The sequence below is a fragment of the Dama dama genome, chromosome 21 (assembly GCF_033118175.1).
Source record: "Dama dama isolate Ldn47 chromosome 21, ASM3311817v1, whole genome shotgun sequence".
NCBI classification, from domain to species: Eukaryota; Metazoa; Chordata; class Mammalia; order Artiodactyla; family Cervidae; genus Dama; species Dama dama.
In genome coordinates, this window is record NC_083701.1 from 45,577,455 (window position 1) to 45,603,134 (window position 25,680).

Below are 25,680 nucleotides of genomic sequence, written 5' to 3' on the forward strand. Positions count from 1 at the left end.
GGGTTGCCATTCCTGTCTTCAGGGGATCTTCCTGACCCAGGGATTGAAGCCGGGTCTCCTGCATTGTAGGTGGATTCGTTACCGTCTGAGCCACCAGGGAAGTCCCAGGCCTTATCTAAAAAAAAAATGTGGCCTGGTGAATGTACTGATGGCTTACACTTGCATCACATGCTGCCCCTAAGGCTGGGAGTAGGGGTCACCCCCATCCACGTCAAAGGGACTGGGGAGCTCCCGAAGAAGTGGATGTTGAGAAGGATGTGGCAGCCATGCAGTGTGGGAACATACAGGGATGTCACATGTGTTTGGCTTGAAATCTACCTTGGGCTGTCTTCCATGAAGCTGTTCGCCCTAGCCTAGGGCCCCATTTGTCTGGAGAAGAGCGTGGGCAGACATGCTGTTGGCTAATGGTGGTCCTTAGAGCCAAGTTTCTGGGCCTGGAAGATAAAGTTTGGACTTGGTGTCTGAAACAAAGGGAAAGGCCAACTATAAGAAGTTGAGACAAATAATTAAAGGAGCTAATGACTTTGGTCATGGGCTGAATCCCTGAATCTTGAACCCAAGCTTCTCAGGGCTTCTCTCTCAGAGGTGGGATGGTTCTAGAACCTCCTGTGGAATTAACTTGCCAAGTGGGTGGTCATGTGTTTCACCATGGGGCTTTGAAAACTGTGAGTAGAGGATGGGCACCTTTAAGTGGTAGAGCATACAAATCAGTTATTACTGGGTTGGTTGGTTAATAGGTATGTTCATGTTTCGAAGAATGTACAGCCTCCCAATTAGCAGGGAGGCTCTTTAAAAAAATAAAAGCTAAGAAGGGGAAATAAAAAAATGAGTTTAGGAGAAGTGGGTAGGCTTGAAGAAATGAGTCTCTTAGATTGTTAAAGGTATAAGTCCAAGTCTCCAATCCAGCCAGGGTGTTAGTGACTGAAAAATCATTATCATATGACCATTTGCTGTTTGGTGGAGTGTTTGGAATGAGCTAGTTAATCCCATTCCAATTCATAATGGGCAGGTAGCCAATTCATACAAAACACCTTGACAATCCATACTAATTGGTTTGTCTCCATGGAGCTGCCAAATTGAATTGCCCATGGAGATGGGCATTTCCCTCAACCCACCTTCTGTTTCAACCTCCTCCTCCTCCTCTCCCCTGCCACCACCACCACTACACACACACACACACACACACACACACACACAGAGTCCTGGAATAATTTTGCATTGAAATAACATCATTTTTTCCACTCATCTTTCTGGGCTATAAATTTCCCCAAGCTTTCTTTTTAAAAGAAGGAGTCGATTCGAGGTAAGGAAAGAAAACCAAATGCCCTCGGGATCTTTTCAGGGTCATTTGTATTTTCAGACTTGCAGAGGGTAGTAAGGAAAAAAAAAATATCTGTGAACAAAGCAAAAATGCACTTCATGTTTTGGAAGGCCAGGGAGGCAAATTCCCAGACAAAGATTCATGCAGCCTAGAAATAGTTTCAGAAAGATCTACCAACCCACAAAAACTTCTAGCAGCCCACAGAATCATTTCCAAGAATGGCTAATCATGTACTATTGAGAAATACTCCCCAAAAGGATGAAAATGTAGGTTTGTAACTTTGATCGATAGCTGGTTTTTGAATAAATAATTACCCTTTACACCTGAACGTTGGCTTTCCCAAGCAAGTGTTGACTGTTTCTGGGCTCATTTGATTCTCTGGACCTTTTCTCAGGGGCGGTAGGATCAACAGCATTCCCTCCATGGTGAGTGTTCTGTTCCGCTGACTAGCTGGGCGAGCAGTGGGACATGCGAGCAGTTAATTTTGAGCTCTGGAGCTGGACTGAGTCCTGTGATCTTCACCAGCTGTGTGACCTTGAACCATCACCTAACCTCTCTGAGCTCCAGTTGTTTAATCAGCCATCTTTGTCCTTAGGGGCTCTGCTTAAATGAAAACCATAGTATATAATTCAATAACATGTTGTTAGTTTTTCAGTTTTAAAAGACTTGACTTTTGGTGCATTTAGGTTTTACCTAAGGAAGGGAAACTTCCATATAATGAAATGCTATAACACCCCCTTCCTTTATTAATGTGATATGGCCCACCCCCTTCTCCCTCCATCCAAGGGTAAATTAAAGCAGTAAAACTCGGTGTAAACATTTGTCAACCCAGATGCATTTCTAGGCATTCGGTGTGTACAGACACCTGGTTATTTACACGATTTATACCATTAGTGCAGTCATCTTGAGATAGGATGAATTTCGAATCCCTGCTCCTCATAAGCCTTGCTGAGAGTTTTGACAGTCAGAAATAAATAATCTTACCTTTAATTATCTCTGTGTGTAGAATGTGGTAGATAGGGAACAATGAGTATGAAATACTCTATCCTCTTAAGGTCCAAGAGAGATGAAAGAAATAGAGAAAGTTTTCATAAAGAAAAGACAAAAGGAAGTCATTTCTGAGTAAGCCCATTAGATAGTTTTCTTACTCCCTAATGACAAAGCTTACACACCCCTGAAAGGCAAATGATCTGATAGGTTCCTCTTTACCATTGCTTGAGGATAGAGGGAGGTTTGATCTGAGCCTACATGAAAAGTCGCATAAACAGAAAGTGAAGTTTACAAGGGATCCCAGCAGAATCCACACAGGTTGGCGTGGGGTGGGCCAGCATATGGAAGGCTCTCATCCTGGCTCACAGACGTTCATTTGGGCTTCCATCATGATAATTCCTCTTTTATGCAGAGGAATAATGACTGCCAGAGGCAGGAAAACTAGAAAAGAAACCTCAGCTCAGCTTCTACTCTTTTGAAAAGTCTTTGTCTTTCTGGAGAAGTGAGAGGGAAGTAAGGAATCTCTCCAGACTGCCTTAAAGAAAACCTGCAAGCCATGGCAATCCAGTGCTGTTCTCTGGGTTTTCTTATTATCCACGTGCATCAGTTGCTAGATAAAGTCAAGGATACTTTTAATTGGGGAGAGAAAGAAAAACGTGTAAACCTATTCCTTGGACTGAGAAAGAATGGAGTTTTAAAAAAATTTCCCTGATTTTTATGTTTTTGTCGTAGGTTTGAAATATATTCTTAAGGATTAAAAAAAAAAAATGTTGGTAGAACACCTTTTTCAGCATTACTTCTCTCCCTTTTGAGAGGACAGATAGGTATGGAATCACCTTGCTATGATGTCAGTGTGGTAAAATTCTCTACAACCAGTTGCTTGTGGAAGCCATTGGAATAAATTGTTGCAGATGCAGGCTGACTGGCAGCAGAAACTTTTTCCACCACATGTATGACTACTTCATCTTTTGGAAAACTGTATCCAGGTAGTAAAGGCTGGCAGTGATTTATGCTGACTCGGGCTATGGCTCCTTCTGTGCATAAGTGAAATACCACCAGTTCTAGGGGGCTTCTTAAAGAACTCCAGTACATCCACTTCTTTCATCCTTCTTCCTCAGCCTCCATTAGTGACATGTCTGGAGTGTGATTTGAGGGTCTGTGGGAGTAAGGAGCCAGGATCTGGAACCATCTGGAGCCTGGGCGAGTAAGCACTAGGTGAACATCTGTTTGAAACTTTGTGGAAATATCTACTACCGCTGATTTACAGCTCTTTGGGGAGTCTGTGTACAGAACCCAGACTCGAGAGGAAGCTGGCATCTGGCAGGAGTCGGGGAACACAATTGGGCTTGATTATCAGGATATGATAAGTCTATCTGGCCTTATATCCATTGCCAAATTGTAGATTTCTTATTTGGGCCACATTGGTCCTCTGTGCCATCAAAACCAAAAAAAAATTTTTTTAAAGTACAAGGGGAGAAAAAAAAAAGCTCAATCTTATCACGAAAGTGAAAGTCGCTCAGTTATGTCTGACTTTGTGACGCATGGACTATATAGTCCATGGAATTCTCCAGGCCAGAATACTGGAGTGGGTAGCCTTTCCCTTCTCCAGGAGATCTTCCCAACTCAGGAATCAAACCCAGATCTCCGGCATTGCAGGCGGATTCTTTACCAGCTCAGCCACCAGGGAAGCCCAAGAATACTGGATTGGGTAGCCTATCCTTTCTCCAGGCAGATCTTCCCGACCCAGGAATCAAACCGGGATCTCCTGCTTTGCAGGCAGATTCTTTACCAACTGAGCTATCTCATGCTAAGTTGCTTCAGTCATGTCCAACTCTGTGCGGCCCTATGGACTGTAGCCCGCCAGGCTCCTCTGTCCATGGGATTCTCCAGGCAAGATACCGGAGTCAGTTGCCATTTTCTACTCCAGGGGAACCTCCTGACTCAGGGATGGAACCCGTGGTTCTCACATCTCCCTCATTGGTAGGCATGTTCTTTACCACTAACGCCACCTGGGAAGCCCGTCATACTCATATCAAAATATACACAGTCACACAGAACTATCCCAGCAAAATGATCTCCTAAGGATTGTGAGCATATAGAAGCTAAGAGTACGCACTTTGGAGTCAGGTGATTCTAGCTCCAGTCTCGGCTCTGGCCCGGAAGTGGCTGTGTGACGGTGGGTAAGTCACTTAGCCTCTCTGTTCTTTTACGTCCTCATCCCTACAGCTGGATGTTACTGACAGTGCTTACTTTTTAGAATTATTTTGAGATTTAGATGGAGTTTATCTATGTAAGGGATTTAAAATAGCACCTGGGAAATTAGGCACTATATAATTGTGTGTGTGTGTGTGTGGGTTTCTGTGTTTCCTGTGGAGTAGATGAGTTTGATCACACCCAGGGCCACCCACTGCTCTGTCGGGAAAATGCCTTTGCGTATGTCATTTACCTTCCTTCCTCTGCCATCACTTCCCTCTCCACCACTACCACCCCACCCAGGCTGGCTTGCTTTCCCTTGATCTTTGAGCAAGTCAATAATGTTCCAAGTTGGAGCTCTGCTCAAATACATCCCCCTTCCAGAATGGTTCTTCCCACACCCGCTCTAGGAAGCTTCCTTGTCTTCAGCTCTTATGCTATGTCAGTGTTGCTTCTTCAGAGCGGGCTTCCCTGACCCCCCCAGTCTCGACTCAATATTGACCTTCTACCCAGAGTCGCTCTAATGCCCCCTGTTCTTTAGCCCCAGTAGGGCTTACAGCTACAGAGGACTATTTGCATTTCTCCAGGTTTTGTATCGTGCTATAGATGATGAAGTCCATGGAGCACATCTCATTTTTGAGTGAGTCCCCATCGTAGGTCCAGCAGCCAGCCCATAGAAGGCCCTCACTAAGTGTTGCTCCTCAGTAAGTGACTGACCAAATGATGGACTTTTCTAGATTACATTCCAGGTGGCGTGGGCTACGCATTCCTTCTGAGCTGGTCAACTCAGATTCCTGTCCCCCACCGGCCATCCCACTGGCCTCTACCTCTTTTATTTATATTGTAATATAATTGAAAGAGAAGTCAGGGAAGTAATCAAAGTCCTCTTTTAGAGATAAGATATGTCCTCCTTTTCCCCCTTTGGTATCATTTTGACCATCTGGTTGGGAGCGCTGAGGAGGAAGCAGCATCTCCTCTCTGATCAGCAGAGTTCAGTGGAACACTTGCCATGTGGATGTGCCCCACCTACTGGTCGAATCGGGTGACTGCATCCTTAATGGTCTGTGATCCCCTGTGCAGTTAATACTGGCCATCCAGTCTCGTTAAAAGCAGCTGAGACTGGGGTTTCTATCACATGTTATTATCCTGCCAGCAAGAGAATTAACAGTAAAGCATGGTTTGCTTGCAGAGCACTCATTTTGCCTTTCCAGTGTCTATATTTGCATCAGGATTGACCATATTCTCTTGTGTGGAGTTTGCAAGTTTGAGGTGAAGAGTTTCACACTTGTGCCCACAGGTTAAAATCTATAGTTTAATATCAGTGTTCACTGTTGAGTTGTTCCCTGTGAACATTATGTTGACCATATTTGCAGCAGTTAGAGGATCCCTTCTCTGCAAGACATCTGAAGATGTGAGCATCACACCCGTTTTTCAATCTTCCCGTAGGGATCGTGGGTTCTTAAGATAAAAGTTTTCAGGGAGAAAATAGAATCTCCTTGTGGTTTTCTCTCTCTCTCTCTCTGTCACACAGACACACACTTTGGGACTTACATTGCCTGTAGGACTCAATAAGTAAATTGGGGAAGATGGAATTTGTCAGTTTGCTTAAAGAAACATGATTATTTTAAAATGACAAATGGCCCCTTTGTCAATAAATTATTTATGTCTTAGCTTCCATGCCTGGATACCTTGTGTAAATTATGAATTAGCTTGTAAGTAGGTTGAGCACAGGGTACCCAGCAGGTCTCTGGGCTGAGGGCTAAGTGGGTAGCACTTCTTTCATTCTGATGCTTTTCCACTGTTGTCGTCTTGGGGATGCAGATGTCTGAACGTGAATTCAGGTGGCTGTAGCTGTAATGTGTGCTACTTAAAAGGATTCATCTAGCATTGCCATCCGAAAGAATCTTACCTTACACCACACCCTCCAAATTTCAATATGAGAGGTAGTAAGCGCAAGATGAAACCATCTTACTTCAGTTTAAGTTTTAAGGTCAGTCACTCTCAGTTATAGGTTTGTTTTTTTTCTTAAAAAAAATTAAGTAGCTACTAACATTTTCTTTGGGTTTCCCTGGTGGCTCAGGTGGTAAAGAATCTACCTGCAATGCGGGAGACCCAGGTTTGATCCTTGGGTCGGGAAGATCCCCTGGAGGAGGGCATGGCAACCACTCCACTATTCTTGCCTGGGAAATCCCATGGACAGAGGAGCCTGGTGGGCTATATAGCCCATGGGGCTGCAAAGAGTAGGACATGACTAAGTGACTAACACACACACACTCACACACAAACATACACACAATGTATTTTCCTCACTATTATTCCACAGAATCTCCACTCAGCCTCCCGAAGGGAAGGCTTTGAACAAGTAGCTGGGTTTTGCACATGTATATTTGATCACTGAGTTCATTTACAACCAGAGGATTTCACAGTGACAAGTAAACTGGATGGACCTGCAGCTTAATGTGGTTTTTCTCCATTCATGATGATTTCGGACAACTGAGTACATGTCTTCAGCACCCTATCAGAACAGAAATGAAAGACAGACTATGAATGCATTAACTTATCTGGACTGCAACAGTTGGAAAAGCCTAGAAGTCAGCCATGTAAATGTCTGCATACCTGTCAGTTCTGTATGTTAGGGTTTAGTGGTGCTTTCTTTGAATTGTTGTTGTTTTTCAGTCACTCAGTCATGTCCGACTCTTTGTGACTCCACGGACTGCAGCACACCAGACCTCCTTGTCCCTCACCATCTCCCAGAGCTTGCTCAGACTGATGTCCATTGAGTTGATGATGTCGCCCAGCCGTCTTATCCTCTGTTGTCCCCTTCTCCTCCTGTCCTCAAGCTTTCCCAGCATCAAGGTCTTTTCCAGTGTGCACTGCAATGTTTTCAGTTCTCATGCTTTGAATGATCTCATCTGTCTCTCTTCTTAAGACTTTAGGAACTGCTCGTACAAAATGCCAGTGAAGCCCCCAGCAGCTTCTCACACTTCAGGTGCAGACAGACTGTGTTTGGCTCTTAACTGGCCTTCTCTGCTGACTGTGTGACTCTGGACAAATTCTTGGACTTCTGTCAGCTTCAGGACTCAGTTGTAAAATGAGGGTATTAACCTTAAATTGTGACCCTGAGATGGTGATAGTGTATGTAAAGTATTTAGCTCAGTGCATAGCATATGAGTGTGCTAAAAGTCATGGCTATTGTCATAGCGTTATCTTACTGTTATTTCTACATGTGAAGGTTCCTTGGTGGCTCAGTGGTAAAGAATCTGCCTGCCAATGCAGGAGACACAGGTTTGATCCCTAGATCGGGAAGATAACCTGGAGGAGGAAATGGCAACCCACTCCAGTATTCTTGCCTTAGAAATCCCATGGACAGAGGAGCCTGTTGGTCTACAGTCAGTCCATGGGGTCACAAAGAATTGGACATGACATAGAGACTAAACAACAAACATGTGAAGGTGCTATTTTATAAATATAGTTTATATTTTTTACCAAGAGCTTTTCCCTGGTCTCTTAAATCAGCTTTCTTACTCTAGGAGAGTCTATGATTTAAAGAATGGAAATTCATTTTGTGATATTTAAATTTATCTACATATATTTATATTTCCCCCAAATTTTCCCTCTGATTTATTTTCTAAGGGGTTAGCAGCCTTCGTGATACAGGTGGTAGTGGTCTGCTCTGGTCTGACCTCACAATATGATCTTGCTTTTGCTGTGTTGGAGGTCGTGGGCAGGTCTTGTAATCCCTAAATTTGCCTCAGAGGTAGATGGAAGGAAACAGTGTCTTTGTTAGGTGAATCCAGTTTTGAGTTTTCTTTTGTTCTTGGCTCCAATCCAGGCATAATGCCTTAATAACTGAAATTGCCTCTTTCAGCCTTCTCACCTTAAAGACTGTTAAACTCAGTGAGAAGGACTCATCGCTGTGGCAGAGATGTCCTCCCAGGTCTCTCTGGGCCAGTGGGCCCCAGGCTGGCCCCACAGCAGCCAGTATTTGAGGACAGGTGGGAGATAGGGCCCCTGGGTGCTCCTCCTGAGCAGGCTGTCCCTACAAAAGCTCCAGCTTGTCTTCCTCTCTGGCCACTTCTACGGCATCCTAAAGCTGCCTCCTTTTGCAATTAAGTCATTTCATTCCTTTCTCTCTTGCTTCCCTTCACCCTGGAGATGTTCAGTGTTAGGACATTCTAGCTGCTCGTAGCACTTAGGGAGTTGGGGAATTTGGCTTTTAATTACTGTGAAAATATGATTATTTGGGGACTCAGCACCATCTCTGCCGAGCCTGTAGGATGTTGAGGCAAACAGGAAGAAGGGCTCAGGTGCTGTGCTGTGCTGCGCTTGGTCACTCAGTTGTGTCCGGCTCTGTGTCACTCCATGGACTATAGCTCACCAGGCTCCTCTGTCCATGGGGATTCTCCAGGCAAGAATACTGGAGTGGGTTGCCATGCCCTCCTCCAGGGGATCTTTCCAACCCAGTGATCGAACCCAGGTCTCCCACATTGCAGGTGGATTCTTTACCATCTGAGCCACTAGGGAAGTCCAAAAAGACCGGAGTGGGTAGCCTATCCCTTCTCCAGGGGATCTTCCCGACCCAGGAATCGAATCATGGTCTCCTGCGTTGCAAGCAGATTCTTTACCAGCTGGGCTACCAGGGAAGCCCAGAAGGGCTCATAAATAAGTCTCAAGTAGGGAAGTTGGCAGGTCCTGCGAGGTGTGGGCAGAGAGGTGAAGTGAACTGACATGATCCTGAGGATCTTTGCTTTTCTCTATTCAAGATGTCAAGCCTCTCACCTGTCGCAGCTTCCTTACCTGTAATGTGGGTTCAGGTCTGCTGCTTAGCAGGTGTGTGAAATCTGGGAGGCTAGTAATATGATCAACACGCTCAACAGTTTCTGTTGTGTATCTGTCCAGACATCCAGACTTGAATACTCATTTTTCCAGGCAGCCCAACCTTTATTTTACATACCAGCCTCTGGATCCATCTATGTCACATTTGTTGGGATGACTCATTGTGGTGTGTGTATTTTTCTGGCTTAAATGTATTTTCAATTTCTTGATGGTCTTTGAGAGCTGGCTGTCAACACTGCTCACAGTACCCCATCTCCAGCCCCCATCCTGCTTGACCCTTACTTATCCTTTAGCCCCCAGTTTAATCCCTTCCTCCTGACTAGGTCAAGTTCCTCTTTGATGTGCTCCCTTAGGACCATTAGTCTCTCCTTGGAACACTCACCACAGCAGTTGATTTTATTATGGTTAATTATTTAATATCAGTCTCCCAAAAGAGACTGTCAGTTCCATAAGATAAAAAAAACATCATCATCATTATTAAATTTGCTGTTTTGCTCACCACTGAATTCCCCACTGCTGACAATAGGATGCCTGGTACTTAGTGGATTCACAGTAAGTATTATCAGTAGATGGGGGATGGATGGCTGAATGAGTACACAAATGAATACATGAATGAATGATGTGCCAGTGGCCGACAGGATTTATCTCTTCCTTGTTTGTCCTATTCCTGTGGCCTCAGGTACCCACACATGTAGTATGGGCTCCACAGAATCTTCTAGGATATCTAAAAGGTATGCTGTAGTTCTGGGCACCACAGCCCCTCAATGGAATTGGAAAGAAAAAATTATATGCATTCTTAGAAAGAGGCCTTGATGTTTCTGTGTTCCAGAGTGGTCCTGTCTGGGATAAAGTATATAGTAGATGAACCACAGCTTGTTTCTCACCTATTCTCCCTACTCCCCGGGACCTGAGAATCATACTTTAAATGTGGGAGCTGATCTTGGGAAGGTGATCCTCTCTGATTCTGAGCTGGATAAAAGATCCAGTGCCAGGCATGTCTCTGATTAGAAGATCATAAATCAGTCCAGTAGATTCCACAGTAGTTCTCACGGGGTCCCTCAAGGCAGAGTTCACTGGCCATTCCCCAGGACGTCTTCTTGAAACGTTATAGGAGGCACCGCACATACACTGGATGCATACACAGTGTGCATGTTACTGTATAATAACTTGGCCCTGTAGTCAGATTGCCTGAATTCAGATTCCACCTGCCTACTTATTATTATAAGTTAAGTTTAGACAAATTAGGTGTAATCTTCAATTTTGTCTTCTAGGAAGTAGGAGACATAATGTTACCTACCTTCCCTGGTGACTCAGCTGGTAAAGAATCTGCTTGCAATGCAGGAGACCTGGGTTCAATCCCTGGGTTGGCAAGATCCCCTGGAGAAGGGAATGGCTGCCTGCTCCAGTATTCTGGCCTGGAGAATTCCATGGACTGTATAGTCCACAGGGAAGCAAAGAGTTGGACACCACTGAATGATTTACTTTCACTTCTCTTTTATGTCATTGGGTTGTTGGAAAATCAAATGGCCAAATAGACATAAAGTGCTATGCAGAAGGTCGGACATGCAATAAACACAAGAAATGTTAGCTGTAATTATTATCACCATTTTAATTCATTGCAGGAGTTTCCATTGCAATCCCAAGCCAGTCGCTATGAATGCCTTTCCATCCTGTCCCTTTCAGACTATCCTGGGACCCACGTGTTTCCCTGCCTTTTCTGCCTGCCTGCCTTTGGCTCAGATTTTTACTAGGAGGACCCAAGCCCAGTGTCCAGAAATGGCACCAATTATATTGCATCTTGCCTTCTAATACCTTAACCCATACGGTAAAGGCCAACTTGAATTGCCTGAAAATCCATGCTGTACAGTGATTTGGGCAGTGTGCACACTCTATACACAGGCATTAAATAAAGTAAATAATGCTGACAGTGTGTGTGTGCACTCAGCCAGATTGCCCCGCTTTCTTAAATCACTTAAGCACACTTAATCTAATGGAACGTGTTATGACTTCAGCAGCTTCTGAATAAGAGTTGGAGGAAAGAAAAATCCGAAATGTGGCACCAACTAAAAATCCCTATCCAGTTATTTAAGGTGGCTGAAGCATGGAAACTGGGCTCTGCTGGAGAAATAGCCACTCCTCTTACAGAATGAAAACACTTTTTTTTTTTTTTTTTTGGCCTTTTAAAACATTCCTTCTTTTATTTTTAGATTTGGGATGAGAATTGGAGTCCAAATCAATTTTCAGGCGATTTCTTCCTTTTTCTACTTGCTCAGAACAGTCCTTTTTATCTTGTTTCTGCCCCTAGTAGTATTATCTGGGGGGAGGTACTTGACCACTCCTGGCTTCACTTTCTTCTGCTGGGGGTTTGCACTGGGTGATCTTTGTGGTACCTTCCAGCTGTTACCAGTGTTTTGTCTTGTTGTTGTTGTTTGTTTTTGATTTCATGATTTCTCTCTCTTGTTATTACAGAAAGCACAAGTGTTGTGCCTTAAGCCTAAGATGGGAAAGTATTTATTGATCAGGTTGAAAAACCTCCACTTTCCAGGGCTCTGAGTTTGGGCTCAGAGAGTTACAGTGGTTTTCAGGCAGTTTTTGTGCGAAGAGTGGTTGTGAATTTCTTTTCTGTTTTTCTGTAGACCTTATTTGGTTGTCTGACCATTTGATCTGGGAGAGAATACTGTGTCTCGACATAACACCAGTGCCCTTACCATTGGCAGATTGTGGAAGCCCCACAGGCGGGTCCCGAGGCTGCCTGAGTCACCATTAATGAACCAAACGGCCTGTGATGCTCCTGTGGTCGCCTTTTGGCACTTGGCAGGAAAATCCTTTTCATGTTAGTTTCAAGGTTGTCAGATATCATTATCCCCAAGTATTAAAAATTTCAAAGAAAGGAGGCAGTGTGTTTGATTTATAGAATAATTATCTAGCTTTAGCTCGAACTTGGCTTTGGCAGTGGTTTTGCAAGCACTCGAAAATTAAATCCATTTTTTATGGCACTACAAGGTATTATCTCACAGCAAATGATAATTAAACACCTGTGAAATCAATTAGCCCTTTAAGCAGGGAAAAAAAGTTTTCCAATTATGTTTTCACACCTCCAAAACTTTTGTAATTCCAAAACCCGGCGCTTGTGGAGAGGGATATGGTTGATGGGTGTTTCCGGGTTAACTTTCCATAAAGATCATCCCTGAATTTTGCTTTGACTTAATCCTGAGGAAGGCAGTTTGTGGTACCGGCTCCCTTCCAGAGAGGATGCAATCGCCTTTGGAGCTGACTCTTAGCAGCTATCTATTTGACACACAGCTGAGCTGTCAGCTCCTCTACAAAGGAGGTTACTCACTTTGTGTTTTGATGCCAAGTTTTACTTGACAGTTTATTTAAAAGCCAAGATACCTTAATGGAAACCAAGCAACAAGGCATTCCATGCGACATTATTGCTCTCTCTTTTTAAGGGCCCTGTAGCCAAGAGTTCTGAGCCATCTTCATTCCAAATTCATACCCCGAAAACAGACTGATGGGTTAATAGCTGAAACCTAACACAGTGGAAAACTGGGAATCGTGGCAGGCCTTTCAGCCCCACAGGATCATATGTGTTTTAATCATTGGCTTTGGTAACAAATTAGCTATTCCAGATGCTGCTTTTGGAAAATGATCTGCACTTCTGAAGAACTAAATACATTTGGGAGAGAGGACATAACAATTTGGGACCCAAAAAAGAAGAAAAAGAAACAGGCCTTTGACATTCTCTGCATTATGCCTCATATGTACAAAGGCCATTCCAAAAATATGCTTGCTTCATCTTTACTGATATTACTTAAATTTGCATAATACTCTCATCTAACTGTTTCATTACATCCTCAGTAGACCTCATTATTAGGTAGGCAAGACTAGCATTATTGTCCCATTTAATAAATAAGCATGGATTCAGAACCAGAGTAAGTCGCATAAGATCAAACAGTAACAAAGTCAAGACCAGAAATTATATTTTCTAGGGGTTATTTCATGCAGTTTCCATCCCATCACTATATATAAACATCTCTTAAAAAGTCTTCTTTTTTTTTTTTCAGTTTTCTTTATAAAGGCACTTTAATGGGACCTTGCTTTCATAGCAGATGGCATTTGGAGAAGTTGATGAATCTTAATGTTAACCAGAGATATCAGGCTGGTATGGCATACAGCAAAGATGAGAGAAAACTTCTCTTTTATCCTTTTAGAAACTTGTCCTATAGAATTACCCATGCGAATGTTCCCTGAGATTTGGACACTTTGTGACCTCACAGACATTATTGGCTGGGGAATAAGGAGGTCTGGCATTCATCTGACAAATCTTTCTTTAAAAATGACTATGGTCCAAGTGCTGATCTAGCAGCTGGGGTCACAGTGATGAATAGGAGCAGCTGGCCAGAAAGACAAACGTGGGTGAATTCAGACAGCAGTAAGTCCTAGGACTGAGATGACATAGGGAATTGGGGCAGTGAGTACTGGGAACACAGGCTGGTCTGCGAGGGCCCTTCTGAGGAGGAGCCACTATTTGTTTGAAGGCTGATATGTCTCTTGAGGTAGATCTGGGAGAAGAGTGTTCCAGGCAGAGGACAGTGTAGCTGTAGATGGTGAGTGAGGGGACAGGACTCAGAGCTGTGGGCAGAAGCCAGTTTCAGGGAGCCCTGTCAGCCAGGGCAAGGGGCGCGACTATTATTCTCAGGGCTATGAGGAGTTGGTGGAGGGTTTTCAGCCTGGGAGTGACATCATAAAGTTGTCTTTGGTTGCTCTATGGAAAATGGATTTTGGGGGGATGAGATTGAACTATTCTGATCTGAAACTAGTAAGAACCAGAGTATGCTTCTTGTTGCTCTGCTTATGTGGGAACTCAAAGGAGTAGAATTAAAGAGATAAAAGGCAGGAGGGGAGTGAGGAGACTCCAGTTCCCATGAAATTACAAAAACCAATATGGGGGCAGCTCCTGGGGCTTCTGTATCTTTGTTTCCACAGTGCTCAGCATGTCACCTGGCATAGGAACTGCTTAGCCTTCATTTGTCCAACAAGTAAATACTAGGGCATGAAGGCATCTACAGGGCCATCTGGTCTACCTCTTCCCCATCAGCTGCTTAAACATTCTCCCTGCCCTACACCCTCTCCCCAAAATGAGGCCACCTAGGAGTTAACTAGCTGCTTAGCTGTTTCTCAAGGAGAACAGTGCTGAGCAGAGATGGCTAGAGGAAAGGCAGAGATGAGTCAGAGCTTCACAGGCTCTTTACTCTGGGGCACTGTTGTGCTTCTGACAAAGGAAATGGCAGAGTCTAGACTTAAGGGCTTTCTCAATCTCCAGTGGCCAAACCCCTCATGGCAGGGTGATCTCATCCATAGCAATATATGGCATCAGATTGTTCATCATCACACAGATTTTTGTGTCTTGTGGAGGCACATACGCACCTGTACATTTATATATTACATACCCAGATGGGAGAGATTACTTTCCATAGACAACTAGCTTCATGCAACTATCATATGACATCCATGTCCTATAGTTATTATTATTATTTTTGACAATGCACCGTCTCTGCCTGTGCAGAGTTCTGAGGTCTCCTTTGCTCATTAGGCCCAGAAGTGAGCTGGCTCTGACTGTCAGAGTCAGAAGGTGGAGCCTAGGAATGGCAAAGGTGGCAAAGGAGACGGGAAATGAGGGTAGCTGAAACCAGCATCATTTCATTAGCTGTTTGTAATTGGATTCTCAAGGTATTTTATAATCCCTTAAGTGCAGGGACCAGATGAAAGGCTTCGGCCCTGACCAGGAATTCAGGGTATGTGAGATTGGCCACTGAACAGCTCCTATGTCGTGCCTACTCTGGTGACAAGAAGAGCTTAGCAGGAATTCCAGCCATTGTCCTAATCCAGGCGCTGGCTGACCAAGGTTGGCTGTGCAGGAAAGAATGTCTTGGCTCAAGAAGGGAAGTGGTCAGAACAGTGGGGGTGAGCTCAGTTTTTTGGGAGGGATGAGGAGCCGTCATCTTTGCACCGATGCAGTGTTTATCATGATAGGAGGAAGTTCTCCAGTTTTTTTCTTTAGTTCAGATATGGAGAAAAGCCAGAAGATGGTTCAGTTTGAATAGTGCTGTGCATACATGTAGCTTGATTTGCAAATAATGTGATTTATCAGAGCTGCTGAAACACACATCCCCCAACTCCCTTCTCCCATCAGTGTGCAGAGAGAAGACAAAATTTTCAACAAACTGCCAGGCCTTTGGAAACAGAGGCAGAGAAGGGATGGAAAATGTACAGAAGGAAGACACTATATGTAAACCACACTCCCTTCCCATCTCTAAGTCAGTTGGGCTCAGGCTGAACACAGGGAGTGAGGATCATCCTAGAAAGACCTGGCAAAGTCAAGAGTGGGCTATCTTGTGATAGTAGGTGGACAGAGATAGTTATAACGAAGGGCTTTCATCTCTTCCTTGTGTCTCCATTGCTTCCAAGCTCTTCTGCAAACCAGTGGACACAGAACTTTTCATCCATTTCAAACCTATGCTTTTTGGTGTGTTTCTTTGTTAATATTTATTTATTTGGCTGCACCCAGTCTCAGCTGCAGCATGCAGGATCTTTGATCTTCTTTGTGGCATGTGGAATCTTTAGTTGAGGTATGTGGGGCCCCTGTTATTGTTTAGTCACTAAGTCATGTCCAGCTCTTTGAGACCCTGTGGACTGCAGCACGCCAGTCCTCCCTGTCTCTTACTATCTCCCGAAGTTTGCCCAAGTTCATGTCCATTGAATTGGTGATGCCATCCAACCATCTCATCCTCTAGTTCCCTGACCAGGGATCAAACCCGGGCCCCCTGCATTGGGAGCACTTGGAGTCTTAGCCACCGGACCTCCAGAAGAAGTCCCCCATACCTATGATTGGAGTGGTTCCTATAGGCCAGGCCCTGGGAGTTGATTCAAGAGGAAATTGGACCATGATCCTTTGGTCCTGCCTCCTGAAGCCCAGTGGAAGAAAAAAAAGAAAACAGGGAACTTAATCCAGAGGGAGCAAGTAGACAGGTCAGCCTGGGTGCTCTGTGAGCAGCAAGAGAGTCTCTGGGCAGGACTCGGGGATCAGGTTTTCTTCAGGGCGGAGGGGAAGAAGGAAGTGTGGAAGAAGGAGTGCTCCGTCCACAGGCTGCTCTCCAAGAAGAGGAGTTGCCATCGAGGCTTGACAGCCCATGCTGCTGGCCCCGGTACTGGCTTCTCAGCTTCAGTCCACACTTCTGGCCCTGCTCACTTGGCTTATCTTCATGGCACAGAGCCTGGTGAAAGGTTAATGGTAAGATAATGACCTCAGGCTTCTCAGTTGTCCTCGAGTTGGTCCCAGACATTTAGCTTCTGCAGCCAAATCCTGGGTATGCCTCTTCTGGACCTATTTATCCGTCTGAGGTCACAGTCGCTGCTGGCTCCTTAATTATCACTCCCTTCTTTTTCCACCCTGTACCCAGAGAACCCTTTATTTAGCATTTTCAGAAATGCTTTATTTCCAATAAAAGAAAGAATTTAGACTAACGCGGCCTGGAATTGCATTTATCTCAGAGCAGTTTGGAATTTGGTATTGCTGAGCACAAAAGCAGGCCCTCCAAAAGCTCACCTCTTTCAGATAATAGGTTAACCTCCTGAGGTTGTTAACGTCCCCAGCACAGAGTAGGCTTCCTTGGTGGCTCAGATGGTAAAGAATCTGCTTGCAATGCCTAAGAACCCAGGATCAATCTCTGGGCCAGAAAATCCCCTGGAGAACGGAATGGCTACCCACTCCAGTATTCTTGCCTGGAGAATTCCATGGACAGAGGAATCTGGCGGGCTACAGTCCATTGGGTCCCAAAGAGTCAGACATGGGCACAGTATATTAAAAATCTTTCACTTTTCCCTTTGCTGACACCATATTACTGCTTCCTTCTAGGCAGCTCTGAGACCACAGGGTCCGCCTTGTACAAGCCCCACAAAACCTTGGCTCCTCAACTTCATCGTCTATAAAATGGGGCCACTTCACGTGGGGTTTAGAGAGAAAGGGCAGGAATGAATGCGGATTGTTGCCCCACCCACAGGAAGCATTTAATCAGTGGCGGGATGATTGTTATAATTGTTACCATTAATGACTGTCATTTGCTTTTACATTTTAGCCATTGAGCTGCTATGTAATGAGTGGGAACCAAAGTGGTCTCCTGCACGGTGTACCTAGTACATGGTAAATTCATCAGTGTGTGCAGGTGAAGACTACCATCTGGTCCAAGTTTACAATTCTGAGTTTTCAGTGGGTATGAAGGGTAGAGATGGAGTAAGTGAGTTTAGACTTGATATGGGATTATGATCCAGTGTGTTCAGACACAATATTTTTATTCCAAGGGTCCATCTGGCCCTTTCTTCTTCCCTGTGAAAAGCAGGTATAACTGTATCCATTTCCTGGGTGGCTCTGAGGCTTAAATGAGATAAAGTATGTGAGAGTTGGTGCCTCCTACCCCAGCCAGAGCCCACACACTATTCTTCCCTCCTTTCTCAATATTGAAATGAATTTAAATGAACATAAAAAGAAGATGGTCTTCTGTGGAAAGCCAGGAAGTGTGAAAGGGACTGGCAGCGTCATTCAGAGGAGCATCATTAAGAAATCAATTCATAATCCTTGGCCTGACCAGGTGCCCCAGAGGTTCAAGCCCAGCAGGGTGACCTGTTCTAGAATCTCACCGTTTCTGAATATCGAGAACCTTCCTGTTGGGAGCCACTGAGCGTCCCTGAGTCTGCAGCCACTCTGGTTACCAGCACCTCACGCTAGGATAATCCATGTGCATTTCCCTGACTCGGGAATGTGGAGTAGCTCATTCACGGGTACAGAAACTGTGCACACAGGTGGTGTGAAGAGATGGAGGCTCCATGAGTCCCTTGAATTCACAAGGACCACAGGGGGCCTATAATTTTCCCTGTGTTACTTATAAGACAATATGAGAGATAAAATTGTGGCCAGTGGACCCATTTTCCAGCTAAAAGGTTGGTTCCCACTCATGGGTTTCTCAGTTCAAATCTGTGCCTTGGACCAATTTCATATTATTACATGCTATGGATTTGGGGATTTTCTCAAAAATAATAGAAATTTGTAAGTGTTAAATCTGTAGTAGTCCACAAAAGGGCCATAGTTATTAAATGACAGAGCACTATCTCAGACTGAGCTCCGGATGTGACAGGGGCAGAATTTCGAGTAGGGGAGAAAGCGTCCTTTGAAATGGGGCTGTCTGTTGCCAGTGCTTGAAACTAGGTGAACCGTTGAGGATGTCACTGTGTCAGAAGCTGCATTGGTGTGAACTGCCCCAGGAGGCAGCGTCATATAGTGGAGAGCAAAGGCCCTTTGGGATCAAAAAGCCTGGAGCTGGAGCCTCATGGCTCCTTCGATATGACCTGCACTGGCAAGGTCATGGGGCTCTCTGAACTCCGTGCTGGCCTGTCGAGTTGGCTTATATCAAGTCCTACCTAAGAGTTCCTTCCATCATAGGTCGTTGAGCCATTCAGTGGCTCATGCCCACCCACACAGGGTCATGTCTGAGATCTGGCAGTTATCGCATGTGGTCTTTCCAGGGAGACCCTGCCCGTACCAGCAACCTCACTGTCCCCCTCCCCACATCTGACCCCAGACTGCGGGCAGTTTATCTCACTTTGGTGTCTCTGTTCTTCCTCTGCTAGCTCCACCACCAGAAATGCCCATGGCCTCCTCTCAGCTCTTTGCCAGACCAATTCTTTTTTTTTTTTTAATTTACTTTTATTTATTTATTTTTGGTTGTGCTGGGTCTTCATTGCTTTGCTCTGGCTTTTCTCTAGTTGCAGCAAGTGAGGGCTACTCTCTAGCGGTGTGGGGGCTTCTCATTGCAGTGGCTTCTCTTGTTGTGAAACACAGGCTCTAGGGCGTGTGAGCTTCGATAGTTGTGGTGCATGGGCTCAGTAGCTGGGCTCTGGGGCTCTAGAGCACAGGCTCAATAGTTGTGGCACCCTGGCTGAGATGCTCTGTGAAATGTGGGATCTTCCCAGATCAGGGATTGAACCCATGTCTCCTGCATTGGCAGGCAGATTTTTTACCACTGAGCCACAAGGAAAGCCCCAGACTGGGTCTTGCTCTTCCTTTAAGACTTAGCTCAGAGTCTCCCTTCCTCCAGGAGACATGCCTTCTTCTCACTCTTCCCACCAGAGCCAAGTGATGACTTGTCATTGGTCTTCTCTGCATCCTTGCCTCCATCCTCCCATATCCCCCAGTAAATGACAATCATTTGGTAACACATCTACCTCCTCCCTGGAGAAGTATTGTTTCTTGAACAGTACTTGACACAAGGTAGGCATTCAGCTCATGTTTGCTGAATGAATGAGAGAAAGTAAAGAGGAGATGCTGGGGAAGCTTATTTCCCTTATCCCATAGCACTTTAACTACAACAGTCATAGGTTGTTTTTGTGTTCTTTCTTTTTTTTTTCTTTAGAAATGTGACTCCAACCGAGGGGTAAGCAAAGAAGTTTAAGTACTTATGAGGATGGGGGCTGAGAGAAAACAAATCAGTTGTAAAAGTTTATTTACTTTTATTTCTTTAATATTATTTTTAATTCTTAAGCCCAGTGTGAACTCTTAACTGTGGCATGTGGAATCTAGTTCCCTGACCAGGGATCAAACCCAGGACCCCTCCACTGGGAGCACAGAGCCTCAGCTACTGAAACTACCGGGAAAGTCCCTCACCTATTTTGTAAGTAAATACTTGAGACAAACTGTAGCACCGTTGGGGGAGACTCAAGTTGTGTGACTACAGAGATGCGGGCTTGCCTCACTTCTTCCCTGTCCTCTTCGATTAGCAGAAAATAGGCTTGCATGGCAGATTCCTACCAAGGAATTGTGGGAAGCCCAGGAGGACCCGTGGTCACACTGTGCCAGCCGCATTCTTGGCTATGGAGCTTTTGATAATAAGGCAAAATCCTTCCAATTAGAAGCTGCTGTTGTGATTCATAGCTTCTGTTTTTGTTTTATTTCCAAGGGTCTGCTCCACACTTCTCCCTGGCACTGTCTTTGGAAATCCAATCTTTTTCATTTGTTTGTTACTTTTTCGAAATGTTTTTATTCCTCTTGAATTGCTGTAGTTTTGACAAAAATTTACAATTGTGTAGTGCGTTGCAGTTTCTACTGTATGCACTTGATCTCATTTAATCCTCATATCTCTGAGGCTCAGAGGAGCTAAACAGTTTGCGCAGGGACGCATGGAAAGTGGTAGGTCCAGAACCCAAGTTCTTCAGCCCAGGCCTTCTGACTTCAAGTTGGCTATACTTTGCATTCTATTCGGTTGCCTCACTTCCATCATCGTAATCACAGCCACCATTTATGGATTGTTTATAAAGTGCAATAGGCTTTCGTTAAAATGTATCATTTAATCCTCCCAGTAAAAGTATTATCCCCATTTTGCCAACCAGGAAACTAAGATCTAGACAAATTAAATAACTTTTCCCAAGATCACTCAGCTTGTGAATAGCCAGGATAAAAGTGGAACCCAGGCTTGACTGGGTCTAAAGCTGCTTAACCACTAAGCTCTTAATTACTAAGCTCTTCACTACCATGTCAGTAGTTCTCAAAATTTAGGGTGCATCTTAATTACCTGGAGGGCTTATTAAAACTTGGAATTCTGGGCCCTTCCCCCAGAGTTTCTGATTAAGCAGGCCTGGGTGGGGCTGAGAATTGACATTTCTACCAATTTCCCAGATGATGCTTATAGTTGGAAGAGTGTACTGTGAGGACCCCAGCACTAATGCCACATTGCCCTCCACCCATTTCCTGGTTGCACTGAATTGCTGCCAGCCAAAAAAGAAAAAAAGAATGTGTTTCATATGGAAGGGAAGGACTTCAATTATGCATTATTATATGACCCGTTTTAAATGGGGTGTATCCCATATATTATTCAATACACCTTTAAGGAGAAAATTATTACGGCCGTAGAATGGTTTTGGTTTCTAGGTTAAATACGGGGTCATGTCATTTTTACTGCATTTTTCATTGCGGTAGTTTTTAGAGACTGTTCTAGCATCTGTATCATCACCTATACAAGCAGGGACTTAATGGCCATCTGAAAAGGGTAACAAACCATTATTGATTAAATCTGTATCTGAGATTAGTTGCCTCCCTCATCTACTTACCTTCTTGCTTAGGATCTCATATGTTCATTATTTCTTGTTTTTAAGAAGTTTATGACTTCAATATGATTTATACTTCTAAGCTTAAGTCATAGGTAAGAATTGATCACTAAAACGATTGTCCCCGTCACTTGACCTGTCGTCTCCCCATCTTTTCCCCATCCCTATCCACTGATAACCACTAATTTATTCCCCATCCCTGTAATTCTGTTAGTTAATGAATGCTATGTAAATGGGATAATTCAGTGTGTGTCCTTTCAAGATTGGATTTTTCACTGAGAATAATTTCCTGAAGGTTGCTTTTATGTATCTGTAGTTCATTTCCTTTTTTTTGCTAGTAAGTATTCTAAGTTATACATGTACCACAATTGGTTGAATGATTCACCCTTTGAAGAATATTTGGATAGTTTACAGTTTGGGGCTATTAATGATAAAACTGTGAACGTTTGTGGACAAGTTTCTGCGTGAAAATAAATTTTCATTTCTCTGGGATAAATGCCCAAGTGTGCAATTGCTGGGTCATACACTAAGCTCATTTTTAGTTCTAAAAGAAACTGCCAAACTATTTTCCTATGGGGCTGTACCATATTACCTTCCCACCAGCAATATATGAGGTTTATATTCCAGTTTCTCCTCAGCACCTGTTGTCATCTGTCCTTTTGATTATAGCCATCCTTGTGGTGTAAAATGATATCTCATAGTTTTGATTTGCATTTCCCTAATGACTAATGGTTAAGTATCTTTTCATGTGCTTATTGGCACTTGGCATATTTTCTTTGGAACAGTATCTATTCAAAGCCTTTGCCTGTTTTTAAATTGGATTATTTGTCCTGATTGTTGGTTTGCAAGAGTTCTTTACCTTTGCTGGATAAAGTCCCTTACCAAATTGATAATTTGAAAATATTTTCCTCTTTTCTATAGGTTGTCTTTTCACTTTCTTGATGAGAGCTGAGGGTAGAGGGATCCTAGTCTTCTCAGCTATACTCACCTACATTAGAGCTTCTATAAGGCAGAGCTAGTGAGGGTTGGTAATGGAGCGGATCTTGGCTCAGATGCCCCAGACACTCACAGTTCTTGCCGAGATTCGGTAGATTTTCCTGAACAAATGGTTTTCCACTTGTCATGATGCTCTGAGAACAATTTCCAGAAATTTTCAATGAATGTTCTTTCTTAAACTTTTTATTTTATATTGAAGCACAATTAATTAACAATGTGTTAGTTTCAGGGGTACAGCAAAGTGATTCAGTTAGACATATTCACGTATTGAACTGAACTGAACTGATTCGTTTTCAAGTTCTTTTTCCAGTTAGGTTATTGCAGAATATTGAGCCACGTTCCCTGTGCTATACAGTAGGTCCCTGTTGGTTTTCTATTTTAAATAAAACAGTGTGTGCATGTCATCTCAAACTTCCTAACTATGCCCCCCTTCCCCAGCTCTTACCCCCTGTAAGGGGGTAGCCATAAGGTCATTCTAAGTGTGTGAGTCTGTTTGTGTTTTGTAAATAAGTTCATGCATATCAACTTTTTCAGTGAATGTTCTTATAATTTGGAACAGGTAAATTGGTGTTTTGCTGGAAGGAGCATCCACAGAATTCCTTACTGTGTCATTCTGGAAGGCTAGCCTTCCACAGTATACTTAGAACACCTACCCTCAGGGAGATACTACCCCTGAAATCCTTGTCAGCCTCTTTTAGTTACTGATGAGCTTTGGTAGGTCTAGCAGCAGGAGAAGCATCTTCTCCGGGACTAGAACAGTGCTTGGAACATAGTATTTCTTGAAAGAGTGACTGAGTAAATGAATGAGTTTAAACTCTTAGAAGGAGGTAGATGTGGGCATATGAGCAGACCAAAGAGCTGAGTGGGGAGAGTACCACGCATACGTGTGGTTCTGTTAGGACCGTCATCCCCCTTGCAGGCATCATTATTTCTTCACTTGTCATACACAGTCATTCATAGGCTCACTGTCACTAGAGCCAGTGGTTCATGGGCTGAGCATGGTTAGAAATAGGGAAATCATTGTTTTCAGTTGTATGTGCTTATGTTTGTCTTTGTATGTCAGTATAAATACATACATTGCACATTGTGTATACAAGCAGATTTCTATAGAAATGTATGTGTGTCTGCATGCATGCACGCTAAGTCACTTCAGTCATGTTTGACTCTTTGTGACCCTATGGACAGTAGCCCACCAGGCTCCTCTGTCCTTGGGACTTTCCAGGCAAGAATACTGGGGTGGGTTGCTGTGCCCAGGGTTCAAACCTGTGTCTTTTATGTCTCCTTCGTTGGCAGGCAGATTCTTTACCACTAGCGCCACCTGGGAAGTCCCTTAGACACATATACATACATACATACATACAGTGGTTGTGTAAACTTTTGGAGCAGTGGGATAGTCTCAAAGGGACATGAAATAATAAAAGAATAAAGAATAGTGGAAGGACTTCCCTGGCGGTCCAGTGATTTAAGACTTTGCCTTCCAATGTAGAGGTTGCAGGTTCAATCCTTGGTCCTGAAGCTAAGAACCCACATGCCTCGCAACTAAAAAAACCTAAAAACGTAGAACAGAACAAATACTGTAATAAATTCAATAAAGACTTTTAAAACATGGTCCATATAAAAAAACAAACAAAATTCTTAAGAAATACTTTATTTAAAAAAAAAAGAAAGAATTATGGAATGTTGCAGACAATCTTTACTCATCTTGCCCAACTGACTCATTTTGCAGATGAGGAAACTGAAGCCCAGAAAGCCCATCATTTCATTCTTAACTTCACAGCTTACCGAGTGGGTTCCTGATTCCAGCAAGAATGCTTCTCCCCTTTCTCCTGTTACCTATTATGTGAATGAACACTAGCTTCAATCATGAAGCTTTATTCGATACATCAGCAAATCCCTCTCTACAACCCCTTAAAAATCCACGCCTTGAATAACTGTCATTTGAGTTTTTTCGGCAACTTTTCTGCTTTTCCTCTCCCTCTGCTCCTTCCCTCAAGTAAATTCTGCAGCTGAAAACTTTGAAACTTGTTACAATCCAGAACATTAATAGGGTTTTACATTTTTAGCAGCCTAATGATGAGGAGGTAGGGCCTTCTGTTCCAGCCCCTTAGGGGTTTCTATTCTGGGTATTTATTAAACTTTGCTGTAGCCTCAAGTATTTTTGACCTTTTTATATTAAAAAAGTTTCAGTTTAAACTTAATACATACATTGTGTGTGTGTGTGTGTGTGTGTGTGTGTGTGTGTGTGTTTCCCTGGTCTCCATTGATTAGATAGATATTCAAACATTATCAACAGTTGAGCCTGAGATCCTTGTCAATTATTTCCTTATGTTTGGTGAGGAAAAAGAGGAGTCATTACTATCATAATTTAATATTTTTTTCATTTAACTAAATTTGAGCCCTCTTAAAAACCTTTCCACTTTGAAGTCTATTTTATGGTTTAATTAACGCAGCAAGGATATTCTTTTTTCTTTCTCTCTTTTTTAAAATTTTTACTCTCAATGGAAATAATCCATTCATGGTGACCTTTTCTTGTGCAAATTAGTTGTACACGCTTGTTTAAGCAAATGGTCCTTTGCATGATGTCTCTTCTTAATGACAGGTTTATAATTGAAAATTGGCTTACTCCCATATGCCTAGTTTGTGTAAGATTATAAAAATAGATGTGGACTTTAAAAATATAAATGTATATATCAGTATCCCCCAAAGAGGAGGGAAGAATCCAATGCCTTCAGGCTATGATTAAATTAGACTATTAGAGTCAGAAAATGCCGGTGACATATGCTACTGTCAAAGTCACACCTGTCTGCTGAGCCCGGGAAGTTCTTAAAAAACGAGAGTGATTTCATACTAGTGTGATTTCATCCTAGCCCTGAGAAGCTGGGCCTTCCCAGGACATGAGCCATCTCCAGTTTCCCAACTTTGCTTCAACTCCGAGTGAACTTTCAGCTGTGTGTTTAGGACTGGGTTTGTGGAAATCATGTTTCAAGTGCCAGCCCTAAACAAAATGAGGTGCTTGTTGTCTTTCCCTGCACTCCACTGACATAAAGAGACAGGTGACATTCCTGTTCTATTTTGCATTTTTCTCAAGTGCAATAACAATGTGAGCTGGCTCAGTGGTATTTGAGTAAAAGACACGATCATCTCATTTCTTGCCCAGTTTCCCACAGCCCTGAGTATTTTTTCTTCTCTTG

At 43.5% G+C, this 25,680-nt stretch overlaps 1 protein-coding gene across 1 annotated transcript in view; it reads left to right on the forward strand.

Moving 5' to 3' along the window:
* Nucleotides 1-25,680, forward strand: part of EXT1 (exostosin glycosyltransferase 1) — a 310,887-nt gene that overhangs the window by 244,162 nt on the left and 41,045 nt on the right. The gene's annotated exons all lie outside the window — the stretch shown is intronic.